Source organism: Ranitomeya imitator, chromosome 1 (genome assembly GCF_032444005.1).
Source record: "Ranitomeya imitator isolate aRanImi1 chromosome 1, aRanImi1.pri, whole genome shotgun sequence".
Classification (NCBI taxonomy): Eukaryota; Metazoa; Chordata; class Amphibia; order Anura; family Dendrobatidae; genus Ranitomeya; species Ranitomeya imitator.
Window position 1 is genome coordinate 505,925,853 of NC_091282.1, and position 14,375 is coordinate 505,940,227.

Sequence of the window (14,375 nt, forward strand, 5' to 3'; positions counted from 1 at the left end):
TGCCCCATGGTCTCCTGTATTGCCCCAGTGTGTCCAGCAATCTGCCCCATGGTCTCCTGTATTGCCCCAGTGTGTCCAGCAATCTGCCCCATAGTCTCCTGTATTGCCCCAGTGTGTCCAGCAATCTGCCCCATGGTCTCCTGTATTGCCCCAGTGTGTCCAGCAATCTGCCCCATGGTCTCCTGTACTGCCCCAGTGTGTCCAGCATTGCCCCAGCCCCAGACAGTCAGACATAAAGAAAAAAAAAAAAAAAGTAAAATCCTCACCTCTCCCGTTCCCAGCGCAGGTCCGGTGCAGTCAGCGTCTCTCCGGCTCTGCGACGCTCAGGACAGAGAGGCAGAGCGGCGCGCACAGTAGTGACGTCATCGCGCCCTCTGCTCTGAGACGTCGCAGAGTCAGAGGACGCTGAAGCCGCAGGAACCAGGAGAGGTGAGTATTAGAGCGGGGGGCGGGGGCGGGGCGGGGGCGGGACCCGGGGGTGGGGGGAGCTGGCCCTGGTCGTGGCGGCGGACGGCGCCGCACGAAGATTTAAAGGGGCGTCTTTTTTTTTTTTTTTTTTTTTTTTTTTAATCTTCTTCTCCTGCAGCGCCGGCCGCCCCCAGCATTGTGCCGCCCGGGGCGGACCGCCCCCCCCGCACCCCCCTTCCTACGCCACTGTGTGGGATAAAATCATATGGCAATTTGACCCACGACATATGGAGAAGTCGGCATCCTCTAAGAAAAAAATTGGTAAATATTGATGAAGTTAACTTGCGAAATGTAAAGATTGCAAGCTGTCAAAAAATTTTTGTAATTTTTTTTTTTTTTTACTTTAAAGCCGATGCTGTCCATACCCGTTGGAGATCTATTAAGGATCGCTTTCTACTGGACTTCCGCAACTGCCAAAACACACCCAGTGGATCTGGTGGCAAACGGGTCACCCCTTATGTGCATTATGAGCAATTGCTGTTTCTACAAAAAACTTTGTTACAGCGCTCGTAAGTAGAAAGCTTTAGGTGTGAAAGAGAAAAAATTGTATAAATTAAAATAATTGATTTTTTCTTTTTTTGTTATTGAACGATATGCAGTACCGCTGCGCCTAGAGAGGCAGGGGAACCGGAGCCATCGTAACTGGAACCAAACCAGCAGACAGGCGCTGAAGATGTGTCTGGCATGAGCGAGCCACGATCTGTGGAGAGAAGTACTGTGGCTTCTGTTGTCAGTGCCCGTGAACACAGAGACCTGAGGCGGGAAATTACGGACTTGCAATCCCGTGAGTCTGTATATGCAGCCAATGAGTGGAAGCTCCTGCTTTTGTCCTATGTGCCTGTAGCTCAAAATATCCCGGCGCACAGAAATATTATGTTTAGGCAAAGACTTAATGACCTAGTTGAGGAATTTTTGGGCCCCCAGGAACCCACTTCCTCGAGAACATGAAGCATGGACATGCCGGCCTACAACCCACAATACAGAGGCCAGGGTGAACCTAGCATGGAACAGCAGAGGCAATGTAGCAGTCCATCATACAGTTGGGCAGACAATATCACAGTCTATAAGTACTGTTCACTTTCACCAACCTGTTGCAATTACAGCGTTTACATTTTTGGGGTTTAACCCCTTAGCGACCGCCGATACGCTTTTAACGGCGGCCGCTAAGGGTACTTAAACCACAGCGCCGTTAATTAACGGCGCTGTGGAAAAAGTCCATAGCGCCCCCAGAGGCCGATTTTCTCCGGGTTCTCGGCTGCCGAGGGTAGCCGAGACCCCAGAGAACATGATTCGGGGGGTTTTTAACCCACCCCGCATTTGCGATCGCCGGTAATTAACCGTTTACCGGCGATCGCAAAAAAAAAAAAAAAAAGCGATCTCTTTTTAATTTCTCTGTCCTCCGATGTGATCGCACATCGGAGGACAGAGAAAAGGGGTCCCAGGTGGCCCCCCAATACTCACCTAGCTCCCCCGATGCTCCTCGTGTCTCCCGGTGGGCGCCGCCATCTTCAAAATGGCGGGCGCATGCGCAGTGCGCCCGCCGGCCCGCACCGGGAGAATCTTTGGGGTCTCGGCTGCCGGGGGTAGCCGAGACCCCAAAGAGCACGATCGGGGTCGGTATTACCGACCCCTGTTTTGCGATCGCCGGTAATTAACTGTTTACCGGCGACCGCAAAAAAAAAAAAAAAAAAAGTAAAGTGTAATTTTCTGTCCTCTGATGTGATCGCACATCAGAGGACAGAGAAATAGGGGGATTCGGGGACCCTAGCATACTCACCTAGGTCCCTGGATCCTCTTGCTGCTCCTCCTGGCCGCCGGCAGCAGAACATGGCGGACGCATGCCCAGTGCGCCCGCCATCTGTCTCCATCTGCCGGCCGGCAGGAGAACAGCAGTTGGGGCTAAAATTAGGGTTAGGGGTAGGGGTAGGGGTAGGGTTAGGGTTAGGGGTAGGGTTAGGTTAGGGGTAGGGTTAGGGGTAGGGTTAGGGTTAGGGTTAGGTTAGGGTTAGGGGTAGGGTTAGGGGTAGGGTTAGGTTAGGGGTAGGGTTAGGTTAGGGGTAGGGTTAGGTTAGGGTTAGGGGTAGGGTTAGGTTAGGGGTAGGGTTAGGGGTAGGGTTAGGGGTAGGATTAGGTTAGGGTTAGGGGTAGGGTTAGGGGTAGGGTTAGGTTAGGGGTAGGGCTAGGGTTAGGGCTAGGGTTGGGGCTAAATTTAGGGTTAGGGTTGGGGCTAAATTTAGGGTTAGGGTTGGGGCTAAATTTAGGGTTAGGGTTGGGGCTAAATTTAGGGTTAGGGTTGGGGCTAAATTTAGGGTTAGGGTTGGGGCTAAATTTAGGGTTAGGGTTGGGGCTAAACTTAGGGTTAGGCTTCTTTCACACTTACGTCGGTACGGGGCCGTCGCAATGCGTCGGCCCGACATACCGACGCACGTTGTGAAAATTGTGCACAACGTGGGCAGCAGCTGTAGTTTTTCAACACATCCGCTGCCCAATCTATGTCCTGGGGAGGAGGGGGCGGAGTTACGGCCACGCATGCGCGGTCAGAAATGGCGGATGCGACGTACAAAAAAAGTTTCATTGAACTTTTTTTGTGCCGACGCTCCGCCAAAACACAACTGATCCAGTGCACGACGGACGCGACGTGTGGCCATCCGTCACGATCCGTCGGCAATACAAGTCTATGGGCAAAAAACGCATCCTGCGGGCACATTTGCAGGATCCGTTTCTTGTCCAAAACGACGGATTGCGATGGAATGCCAAACGATGCAAGTGTGAAAGTAGCCCTAGGGCTAGGGTTAGGGTTGGGGCTAAAGTTAGGGCTAGGGTTGGGGCTAAAGTTAGGGTTAGAGCTGGGATTAGGGTTAGGGTTTGGATTAGGGTTCGTATTAGGGTTAGGGTTGGCATTAGGGTTACGCTTGGGATTAGGGTTAGGTTTGGGATTAGGGTTAAGGTTAGGGTTGTGATTAGGGGTGTATTGGGATTAGGGTTAGGTTTGAGGTTAGGGTTGAGATTAGGATTAGGGGTGTGTTGGATTTAGGGTTTTGATTAGGGTTATGGTTAGGGTTGACATTAGGGTTGTTTTGGGGTAAGGGTTGTGATTATGGTTAGGGTTAGTGATTAGGATTATGGATGAGGTTGGGATTAGGGTTAGGGGTGTGTTGGGGTTAGGGTTGGAGCTAGAATTGGGGGGTTTCCACTGTTTAGGTACATCAGGGGGTCTCCAAATACGACAGCCAATTTTGCGCTCAAAAAGTCAAATGGTGCTCCCTCCCTTCTGAGCTCTGCCGTGCGCCCAAACAGTGGGTTACCCCCACATATGGGGCATCAGCGTACTCGGGATAAATTGGACAACAACTTCTGGGGTCCAATTTCTCTTGTTACCCTTGTGAAAATAAAAACTTGGGGGCTACAAAATCTTTTTTGTGAAAAAAATAATATTTTTTATTTTCACGACTCTGCATTCTAAACTTTTGTGAAGCACTTGGGCATTCAAAGTTCTCACCACACATCTAGATAAGTTCCTTGGGGGGTCTAGTTTCCAAAATGGGGTCACTTGTGGGGGGTTACTACAGTTTAGGTACATCAGGGGCTCTGCAATCGCAACATAATGCCCACAGACCATTCTATCAAAGTCTGCATTCCAAAAAGGCGCTCCTTCCCTTCCGAGCTCTGCCGTGCGCCCAAACAGTGGTTTACCCCCACATATGGCGCATCAGCGTACTCGGGATAAATTGGACAACAACTATTGCAGTCCAATTTCTCCTGTTACCCTTGTGAAAATAAAAACTTGGGGGCTACAATATCTTTTTTGTGGAAAAAAATAATATTTTTTATTTTCACGACTCTGCATTATAAACTTCTGTGAAGCACTTGGGCATTCAAGGTTCTCACCACACATCTAGATAAGTTCCATGGGGGGTCTAGTTTCCAAAATGGGGTCACTTGTGGGGGATTTCTACTGTTTAGGCACATCAGGGGCTCTCCAAACGCGACATGGCGTCCGATCTCAATTCCAGCCAATTCTACATTGAAAAAGTAAAACGGCACTCTTTCTCTTCCAAGCTCTGCGGTGCGCCCAAACAGTGGTTTACCCCCACATATTGGGTATCGACGTACTCAGGAGAAATTGCACAACAACTTTAGTGGTCTAATTTCTCCTGTTACCCTTGTGAAAATAAAAATTTGTGGGCAAAAAGATCATTTTTGTAGAAAAAATGCAATTTTTTATTTTCACGGCTCTACGTTATAAACTTCTGTGAAGCACATGGGGGTTCAAAGTGCTCGCCACACATCTAGATAAGTTCCTTAAGGGGTCTAGTTTCCAAAATGGTGTCACTTGTGGGGGGTTTCCACTGTTTAGGCACATCAGGTGCTCTCCAAACGCGACATGGCGTCCAATCTCAATTCCAGCCAATTCTACATTGAAAAAGTAAAACGGCACTCCTTCTCTTCCAAGCTCTGCGGTGCGCCCTAACAGTTGTTTACCCCCACATATTGGGTATCAGCGTACTCAGGAGAAATTAGACCACAAAAGTTGTTGAGCAATTTCTCCTGTTACCCTTGTGAAAATAAGAATTTGTGGGCGAAAAGATCATTTTTGTGTAAACAAAAGCGATTTTTTATTTTCACGGCTCTACGTTATAAACTTCTGTGAAGCACTTGGGGGTTCAAAGTGCTGACCACACATCTAGATAAGTTCCTTAAGGGGTCTAGTTTCCAAAATGGTGTCACTTGTGGGGAGTTTCCACTGTTTAGGTACATCAGGGGCTCTCTAAATGTGACATGGTGTCCGATCTCAATTCCAGCCAATTCTGCATTGAAAAAGTCAAAGATCGCTCCTTCACTTCTAAGTTCTGCGGTGCGCCCTAACAGTGGTTTACCCACACATATGGGGTATTGGCGTATTCAGGAGAAATTGCATAACAAAATTTATGGTTACATTTCTGTTTTTACACTTGTGAAAATAAAAAAAATGGTTCTGAATTAAGATGTTTGCAAAAAAAAGTTAAATGTTCATTTTTTCCTTCCACATTGTTTCAGTTCCTGTGAAGCACATAAAGGGTTAATAAACTTCTTGAATGTGGTTTTGAGAACCTTGAGGGGTGTAGTTTTTAGAATGGTGTCACACTTCATTATTTTCTATCATATAGACCCCTCAAAATGACTTCAAATGTGATGTGGTCCCTAAAAAAAAATGGTGTTGTAAAAATGAGAAATTGCTGGTCAACTTTTAACCCTTATAACTCCCTAACAAAAAAAAATTTTGTTTCCAAAATTGTGCTGATGTAAAGTAGACATGTGGGAAATGTTATTTATTAACTATTTTTCATGACATATCTCTCTGATTTAAGGGCATAAAAATGCAAAGTTTGAAAATTGCAAAATTTTAAAAATTTTCGCCATATTTCCATTTTTTTCATAAATAATCGCAAGTAATATCGAAGAAATGTTACCACTAACATGAAGTACAATATGTCACGAAAAAACAATCTCAGAATCAGCGGGATCCGTTGAAGCGTTCCAGAGTTATAACCTCATAAAGTGACAGTGGTCAGAATTGCAAAAATTGGCCTGGTCATTAAGTACCAAATTGGCTCTGTCACTAAGGGGTTAATTTTAGTTCACCAAAGTTTTTTGTGTATGTTTTTGTTCATCCCTATGGGATATCCTATGTTAAAATGTCTACCAACACTGAGGTTGAAATATTTTTTATGATTTATAGTAAACTGTTACTTTAACATTTCATATTCTTGTATGACTTGAACTTTTTACACTAGATAAGGTTATGGAAACTCAAACAAACAAAAATTGCCCCACATATTTCAAAAATATCATCAGGCTTCAACATTTTCACACGTGTATGTCTTACCATGGAACAAAGCCTTCATGTGTGAAGTAATTAGCAAATTGATCACGAATCCTCATAATTTCAACTGTAGACCGAACAGCAGTCGAATCTCTGCTGATGAGGTTCGAATCACAGTCATCAGGGTGAACCACCTGGGGTTCATGCCTGGAAACAAAATTGTGCAGACAGATGCATGCCTTCACTACATGGTCCACATTTTCAGGTTGCAGTTGCATGCAAGTTAGTAATATACGCCATTTCAAGGTCAAAATACCAAAGGCACACTCCACATAACGTCTTGCCCGGCTCAAGCGATAATTAAAAATGCGCCTTGTGGAGTTTAGACTATAGGTACCGTCACACTTTAGCGACGCTGCAGCGATACCGACAACGATCCGGATCGCTGCAGCGTCGCTGTTTGGTCACTGGAGAGCTGTCACACAGACAGCTCTCCAGCGACCAACGATCCCGAAGTCCCCGGGTAACCATGGTAAACATCGGGTTACTAAGCGCAGGGCCGCGCTTAGTAACCCAATGTTTACCCTGGTTACCATCGTTAAAGTAAAAAAAACAAACGCTACATACTTACCTACCGCTGTCTGTCCCCGGCGCTGGGCTTCTCTGCTCTGGTTGTGAGCACAGCGGCCGGAAAGCAGAGCAGTGACGTCACCGCTCTGCTTTCCGGCTGCCCGGCGCTCACAGCCAGAGCAGAGAAGCAGAGCGCCGAGGACAGACAGCGGTAGGTAAGTATGTAGTGTTTGTTTTTTTTACTTTAACGATGGTAACCAGGGTAAACATCGGGTTACTAAGCGCGGCCCTGCGCTTAGTAACCCGATGTTTACCCTGGTTACCAGCGAAGACATCGCTGAATCGGCGTCACACACGCCGATTCAGCGATGTCAGCGGGACCTCAATGATCAAAAAATGGCCCAGGCCATTCCGACACGACCAGCGATCTCACAGCAGGGGCCTGATCGCTGGTACGTGTCACACATAGCGAGATCGCTACTGAGATCGCTGTTGCGTCACAAAACTTGTGACTCAGCAGCGATCTCGCTAGCGATCTCGCTATGTGTGACGGGGCCTTATGACTTGAGTACGGCTTTAGGAGATTTTGTCCGAGTTGGAACGCCTCATCCCCAACTAAAACATAGGGCAAACTTGGGCCTTCGGTCCCCGGAAGAGGTCGTGCTGAGGGTATGTTGAAGTTGTTGCTGTACAAACATCTCCCCATGTTGGAGTCTCTGAAGACTCTGGAATCGTTCGTCCGTCCATACGCACCAATACCCACAGCTACAAAACGATATCTAGCATCCGCAATAGCCATCAATACAATAGAAAATAATTTTTTGTAGTTATAGTATAGGGATCCACTATGCGCTGGTTTCTGAATACGAATGTGCTTGCCATCCACGGCACCAATGCAATTTGGGAAATTTGCCACATCCTCGAAATGTTGTGAAATCGCTAGCCACATTTCCGTTGTCGGGGTTGGTAGCACAAGTGGTTGCAAGTTGTTCCAAACGGCATCACAAGTTTCATGAACCAGTTGGCAAATGGTTGACTTCCCAAGTCTAAATTAAAAATGCTGTGATGCAAATGATTCTCCGGTAGCCAGATATCTGTCGGCAATCACAAAGAAAAAAAATATATATTGTTAGGATTTTAAAGGACAACTAACAAAAAGGAAAGTTAAAATGGAATACAATTGCCTAAATGTACATAATTATGCCCCACGATAAATTACATCTTGTCTTTGTCAATAGAAGAATGTTCAAAAAAAGGATAATTACCTCAGAGTCACCACTAAACGTTGCTCTGCACAAATGCTTTCACGGAAAGTGCTGCGCTAATGATGTATCTCATCCTTCACATGCGAGAGCAGAACATCAAAGGTCTCAATGGACATCCATAGATAACGTTGAAATTTAAAGGGATGATCCCAAAGCTGAACATACAGGGTGTGAAAGGCACCATATGTATTCCGTAATAAATTCACTTCATGTATCCAATATCTCCTTTGAGAAATACGCTTTCTCTGCCGAAGTCGCAACTGCATCAAGCGAAATCTAACGAGCTCAGACACAAACATCTTGCTAGCAGAAGTTCAGTATGCACCCACACCCGACGCTGACAAAAGGAAAAAAAAAAGAGAACAACTTTATTGACAGTGCCAAACGCAGACAAACGGATGCTTCACGAACGGACATCAGAATGACATAAACGCAGTCACATGCGTTAACGTGAAGACACATTTTCAACAAATTTGGCTCTTTTCTGTACATGCGTTTAACGGATCCGTTTAATGGTATGTACTTAACGCAATGTGAACCTAGCCTAACTCTCAAAGCACCAAAAAATGCAAGCAATAAAGCTAAATGAAAAAGACACACCTCAAACTGAGATCTATAAACTTATATGAACTCCCCCTAACCCCTCTAACAAACTGAAATAAACTGCTATCCTTGCACCTGCTGCCCCTATAAAAACCCTTTAATGCTTGTCTGACCAAAAATATTTTTGTTACATCTCTACAATTCTTAAAACCAAAGACCACACAACTAACTTTTGCTGATGACCTCTCCTCAACTGCTCCCTTACTTAATCACAATAATAACACTCTAACTGACCATCCTCTGACAACTTCTGACCGAAAGAGCGCAACCAACTCCCCCATCGCTGCTGAACCAACTGGTATACCGTCCAAGTGCTGCTAGCAAGAGGTGACCTAAACAAGGGTTCAGCGACTCGGAGTCCACACTGCAAAATTCCGGAGAGCAATCGAAACCTCTGTCCTCTGCATCTGGGGCCAAGACACAAAATCGCTCCCACTGGAAACAAGAGACTGAGTCAGCAATCAAATTATCCATGCCTAGACAATGATTGATGGAAAACATTGCAACACTTTCCTTCACCCAAATCACTGGGGGATAAGATGCTGTGATACTATTAATTGCCAATACTACCCCAATGTTATCACAATTGAAACAAACTCTCCTGTTCGAAAGCCCCCTTTTCCAGTCACTGCCACCAGTATAGGGAAAATCTCAAGCATTGCAATATTTTTTACTAAACCAACCTTGACCCATTCTTCTGACCATTTGCCTACGCACCACTGCCCTTTAAAATAGGCTTTAAAACCTGAACTGCTGGCTGCATCTGTATACAGTTTGAGCTCAAAGTTATCCATCACCCCATCCATCCACAACGATCGACCGTTATAATGTTTCCAAAAACTCCCCCAAATTGCCAAATCTGCTATGTGCTCATCGGATAGCTGAACGTAATGATAAGTAGCCTGTACCCTGGCGGTAGAACTAGCCAAACTCAGAGAAAAAAACCTAACCATAGGCATAATGCAACATGAAAAATTAAGCCTAACAAGCAGAGAGTGCACTTCCCTCAACATCATTTTTTTAACCCGCTGAGTCCTGACTAGGGTTGAGCGAAACGGATTGTTCATTTTCAAAAGTCGCCGACATTTGGCAAAGTCGGGTTTCATGAAACCCGACCCGACCCCTGTGTGGGGTCGGCCATGCGGTACGCGACTTTCGCGCCAAAGTCGCGTTTCAATGACGCAAAAAGCGCCATTTCTCAGCCAATGAAGGTGGATGCAGAGTGTGGGCAGCGTGATGACATAGGTCCTGGTCCCCACCATCTTAGAGAAGGGCATTGCAGTGATTGGCTTGCTGTCTGCGGCGTCACAGGGGCTATAAAGAGGCGTTCCCGCCGACCGCCATCTTACTGCTGCTGATCTGAGCCTAGGGAGAGGTTGCTGCCGCTTTGTCAGAAGCAGGGATAGCGTTAGGCAGGGTCCGTTAACCACCAAACCGCTTGTGCTGTAGCGATTTCCACTGTCCAACACCACCTTTTGTTTGCAGGGACAGTGGAAGCTACATTTTTTTTTCCTCAGCGCTGTAGCTCATTGGGCTGCCCTAGAAGGCTCCCTGATAGCTGCATTGCTGTGTGTACTCCGCTGTGCAAACCAACTGCTTTTTTCAAAGCACAAATCCTGTTGTTCCTTCCTTTCTGCACAGCTATCTTTTTTGTTTGTCCACACTTTTTATTTAAGTTGTGCATCAGTCCACTCCTTCTTGCTGCCTGCCATACCTGGCTGAGATTACTGCAGGGAGATAGTAATTGTAGGACAGTCCCTGTTTTTTTTTTTAATTCTCCCTAAAAAAATAAGTTGTGGGAGATTAAGATTGGCATTTCTGCTAGAGTGCCATCACTGTGTGTGCCATCTCTCTCACATAGTGGGCCATAGAAAGCCTTTTTTTTTTCTTTTTTTTTTATTGGGTTTATAAATTCTCCCTGAAAAAAAAAAACAGTGGGAGATTAATATTGGCCTTTGGGCTTGTGTGCCAGTCCTGAGTGTGCCATCTCTCTCTCAAATAGTGGGCCATAGAAAGCCTATTTATTTATTTTTTTTAAATTTGGTTTCTAAATTCTCCCTGAAAAAATAACAAAAAACCGTGGGAGATTAATATTGGCCTTTCTGCTTGTGTGCCACTCCTGACTCCTGAGTGTGCCATCTCTCTCTCTCAAATAGTGGGCCATAGAAAGCCTATTTATTTATTTTTTATTTGGTTTCTAAATTCTCCCTGAAAAAATAAAAAAAAAACAGTGGGAGATTAAAATTGGCCTTTCTGCTTGTGTGCCAGTCCTGACTCCTGAGTGTGCCATCTCTCTCTCAAATAGTGGGCCATAGAAAGCCTATTTATTTTTTTTTATTTGGTATCTAAATTCTCCATGAAAAAAAAAAAAACAGTGGGCGATTAATATTGGCCTTTCTGTTTGTGTGCCAGTCCTGACTCCTGAGTGTGCCATCTCTCTCTCTCTCTCAAATAGTGGGCCATAGAAAGCCTATTTTTTTTATATTTGGTTTCTAAATTCTCCCTGAAAAAATAAAAAAAAACAGTGGGAGATTAATATTGGCCTTTCTGCTTGTGTGCCAGTCCTGACTCCTGAGTGTGCCATCTCTCTTTCAAATAGTGGGCCATAGAGAGCCTATTTATTTATTTTTATTTGGTTTCTAAGTTTTCCCTGAAAAAATTAAAAAAAAACAGTGGGAGATTAATATTGGCCTTTCTGCTTGTGTGCCAGTCCTGACTCCTGAGTGTGCCATCTCTCTCTCAAATAGTGGGCCATAGAAAGCCTATTTATTTTTTTTATTTGGTTTCTAAATTCTCCCTGAAAAAATAAAAAAAAACAGTGGGAGATTAATATTGGCCTTTCTGCTTGTGTGCCAGTCCTGACTCCTGAGTGTGCCATTTCTCTCTCTCAAATAGTGGGCCATAGAAAGCCTATTTTTTTTTTATATTTGGTTTCTAAACTCTCCCTGAAAAAATTAAAAAAAAACAGTGGGAGATTAATATTGGCCTTTCTGCTTGTGTGCCAGTCCTGACTCCTGAGTGTGCCATCTCTCTCTCAAATAGTGGGCCATAGAAAGCCTATTTATTTTTTTTTATTTGGTTTCTAAATTCTCCCTGGAAAAATAAAAAAAAACAGTGGGAGATTAATATTGGCCTTTCTAATTGTCTGCCAGTCCTGACTCCTGAGTGTGCCATCTCTCTCTCAAATAGTGGGCCATAGAAAGCCTATTTTTTTTTTTATTTGGTTTCTAAATTCTCCCTGAAAAAATAAAAAAAAATAGTGGGAGATTAATATTGACATTTGTGCTTGAGTGACAGTCCTGCGTGTGTGGCATCTCTCTCATTTGGTGCCACAGAAAACAGAGTGTGTAACATTGTGCCTGATTTTCCTTGCGGTCTCACCCACCTGTAAAGGGATATCTAAATCATACTGAAGTTATAGCTCACCGTGTAAGTTGTTTAACAGCAACAAATACCGTTACTTTGGTTACGTTTTTAAAACAATGAGGAAATCTGGTGGAAGAGGTCGTGGCCGTGGGCGTTCATTGCCAGCTGGTAATGATGGTAGTTGTAGTGGAGCATCAGGTGGTCGTGGGAAAAAAAATATAGCACCTAAGTCTGGAGCTGTGGAGCCAGGTTCGTCGTCTGGCTACACAAGGCCTCGAACGCTCCCTTTTCTGGGAGTAGGAAAACAGCAAGAGCAAGTTTTGGCTTACCTTGCTGACTCAGCCTCTAGCTCTTTTGCCTCCTCTTTTGAAACTGGTAAATGTAAAAGCAGCGCGTCGTTAGTGGATGTTCACGGTCAGGGACAAGTCGCTTCCTTGTCCTCTTCAGCAAAAACAACAACAGAGAAGGATGCAGCAGGCGACACAACGGGTTACTCCATGGAGCTCTTTACACATACCGTCCCTGGCTTAGAAAGTGAAACAGTTAACAGGCCATGCCCATTACTAGTTGAATCGGACATGGAGTGCACTGATGCACAGCCACAGCCAGACTACTATGCTGTTCCTTTGACTCAGACCACAACATTGCCCTCGCAGGGTACTGATCCAGAATCAGACCCTGATGAGACTATGGTGCCCCGTCACGAACGCTATACCACCGACTTACACAGTGACACAGACGAAGTTGCACACGAGATAGAAGAGGAGGTTATAGATGACCCAGTTGTTGACCCCGATTGGCAGCCATTGGGGGAACAGGGTGGAGGCGGCAGTAGTTCTGAAACAGAGGAGGAGGGGCCGCACCAGGCATCAACATCGCAACAGGTTCCATCTGCCGAGCCCGTATCTGGCACAAAACGCGTGGCAAAGCCAAAACCTGTTGGAGGACAGCGTGGCCATCCGGTTAAAGCTCAGTCTGCAATGCCTGAAAAGGGATCCAATGCTCGAAAGAGTGCAGTCTGGCATTTTTTTAAACAACATCCAATTGATCAGCGCAAAGTCATCTGTCAAAAATGTTCAACTAGCTTAAGCAGAGGTCAGAATCTGAAAAGTCTCAATACAAGTTGCATGCATAGACATTTAACCACCATGCATTTTCAAGCCTGGACTAACTACCAAACGTCCCTTAAGGTTGTAGCACCCTCAGCCAATGAAGCTAGTCAGCAACGCTACATCCCTTCCGTCACTGTAAGGCCACCATTTTCCGCACCACCTGCAGTATCTGTGCAGGTTTCTTTGCCAGGCCAAAGCAGTCAGGGTCAGGGAATCACCAGTTTCGTAGTAGGAAACACTGCATCTAGGGTACCGGCGGAAACAATACCGTCTCCAACCGTCTCTCAGTCTGCCATGTCCACCGGCACACCCGCTAGTTCCACGATCTCCAGCTCTCCAGTCCAGCTCACCCTACATGAGACTCTCGTTAGAAAAAGGAAGTACTTATCCTCGCATCCGCGTACACAGGGTTTGAATGCCCACATAGCTAGACTAATCTCGTTAGAGATGATGCCCTACCGGTTAGTTGAAAGCGAAGCTTTCACAGCCCTGATGGACTACGCTGAACCACGCTACGAGCTACCCAGTCGACACTTCTTTTCGAGAAAAGCCATCCCAGCCCTCCACCAGCATGTTACAGAGCGCATCGTCCATGCACTCAGGCAATCTGTGAGTACAAAGGTGCACCTGACAACAGATGCATGGACCAGTAGGCATGGCCAGGGACGTTACGTGTCCATCACGGCACACTGGGTGAATGTGGTGGATGCAGGGTCCACAGGGGACATCAATTTCGGGACAGTTCTGCCTAGCCCACGGTCTAGGAAACAGTTGGCTGTAGGCGTTCGCACCCCCTCCTCCTCCTCCTCGTCCTCCTGCAGAAGCGAGAGCTCGTCCACAGACCGCAGTCGCCCAACCACTCCATCCGCAGCTGCCACTGTTGCACACCAGTTGTCCTATTATGGGGCAGCCACTGGAAAGCGTCAGCAGGCTGTTTTGGCTATGAAGTGTTTGGGCGACAACAGACACAACGCAGAAGTTCTGTCCGAGTTCTTGCAGAGAGAAACGCAGTCGTGGCTGGGCACAGTAGATCTTGAGGCAGGCAAGGTAGTGAGTGATAACGGAAGGAATTTCATGGCTGCCATCTCCCTTTCCCAACTGAAACACATTCCTTGCCTGGCTCACACCTTAAACCTGGTGGTGCAGTGCTTCCTGAAAAGTTATCCGGGGTTATCCGACCTGCTCCTC

General features: G+C 46.0%; 1 long non-coding RNA gene across 1 annotated transcript; it reads left to right on the forward strand.

Annotated features, from left to right (window-relative positions):
• The first annotated feature begins 657 nt into the window (after positions 1 to 657).
• Positions 658 to 1,578, forward strand: LOC138657909 (uncharacterized). Its single transcript, XR_011317252.1, has 3 exons — positions 658 to 729; positions 818 to 977; positions 1,068 to 1,578. It is a non-coding gene; the product is annotated as an uncharacterized lncRNA (long non-coding RNA).
• The last annotated feature ends 12,797 nt before the right edge of the window (positions 1,579 to 14,375 follow it).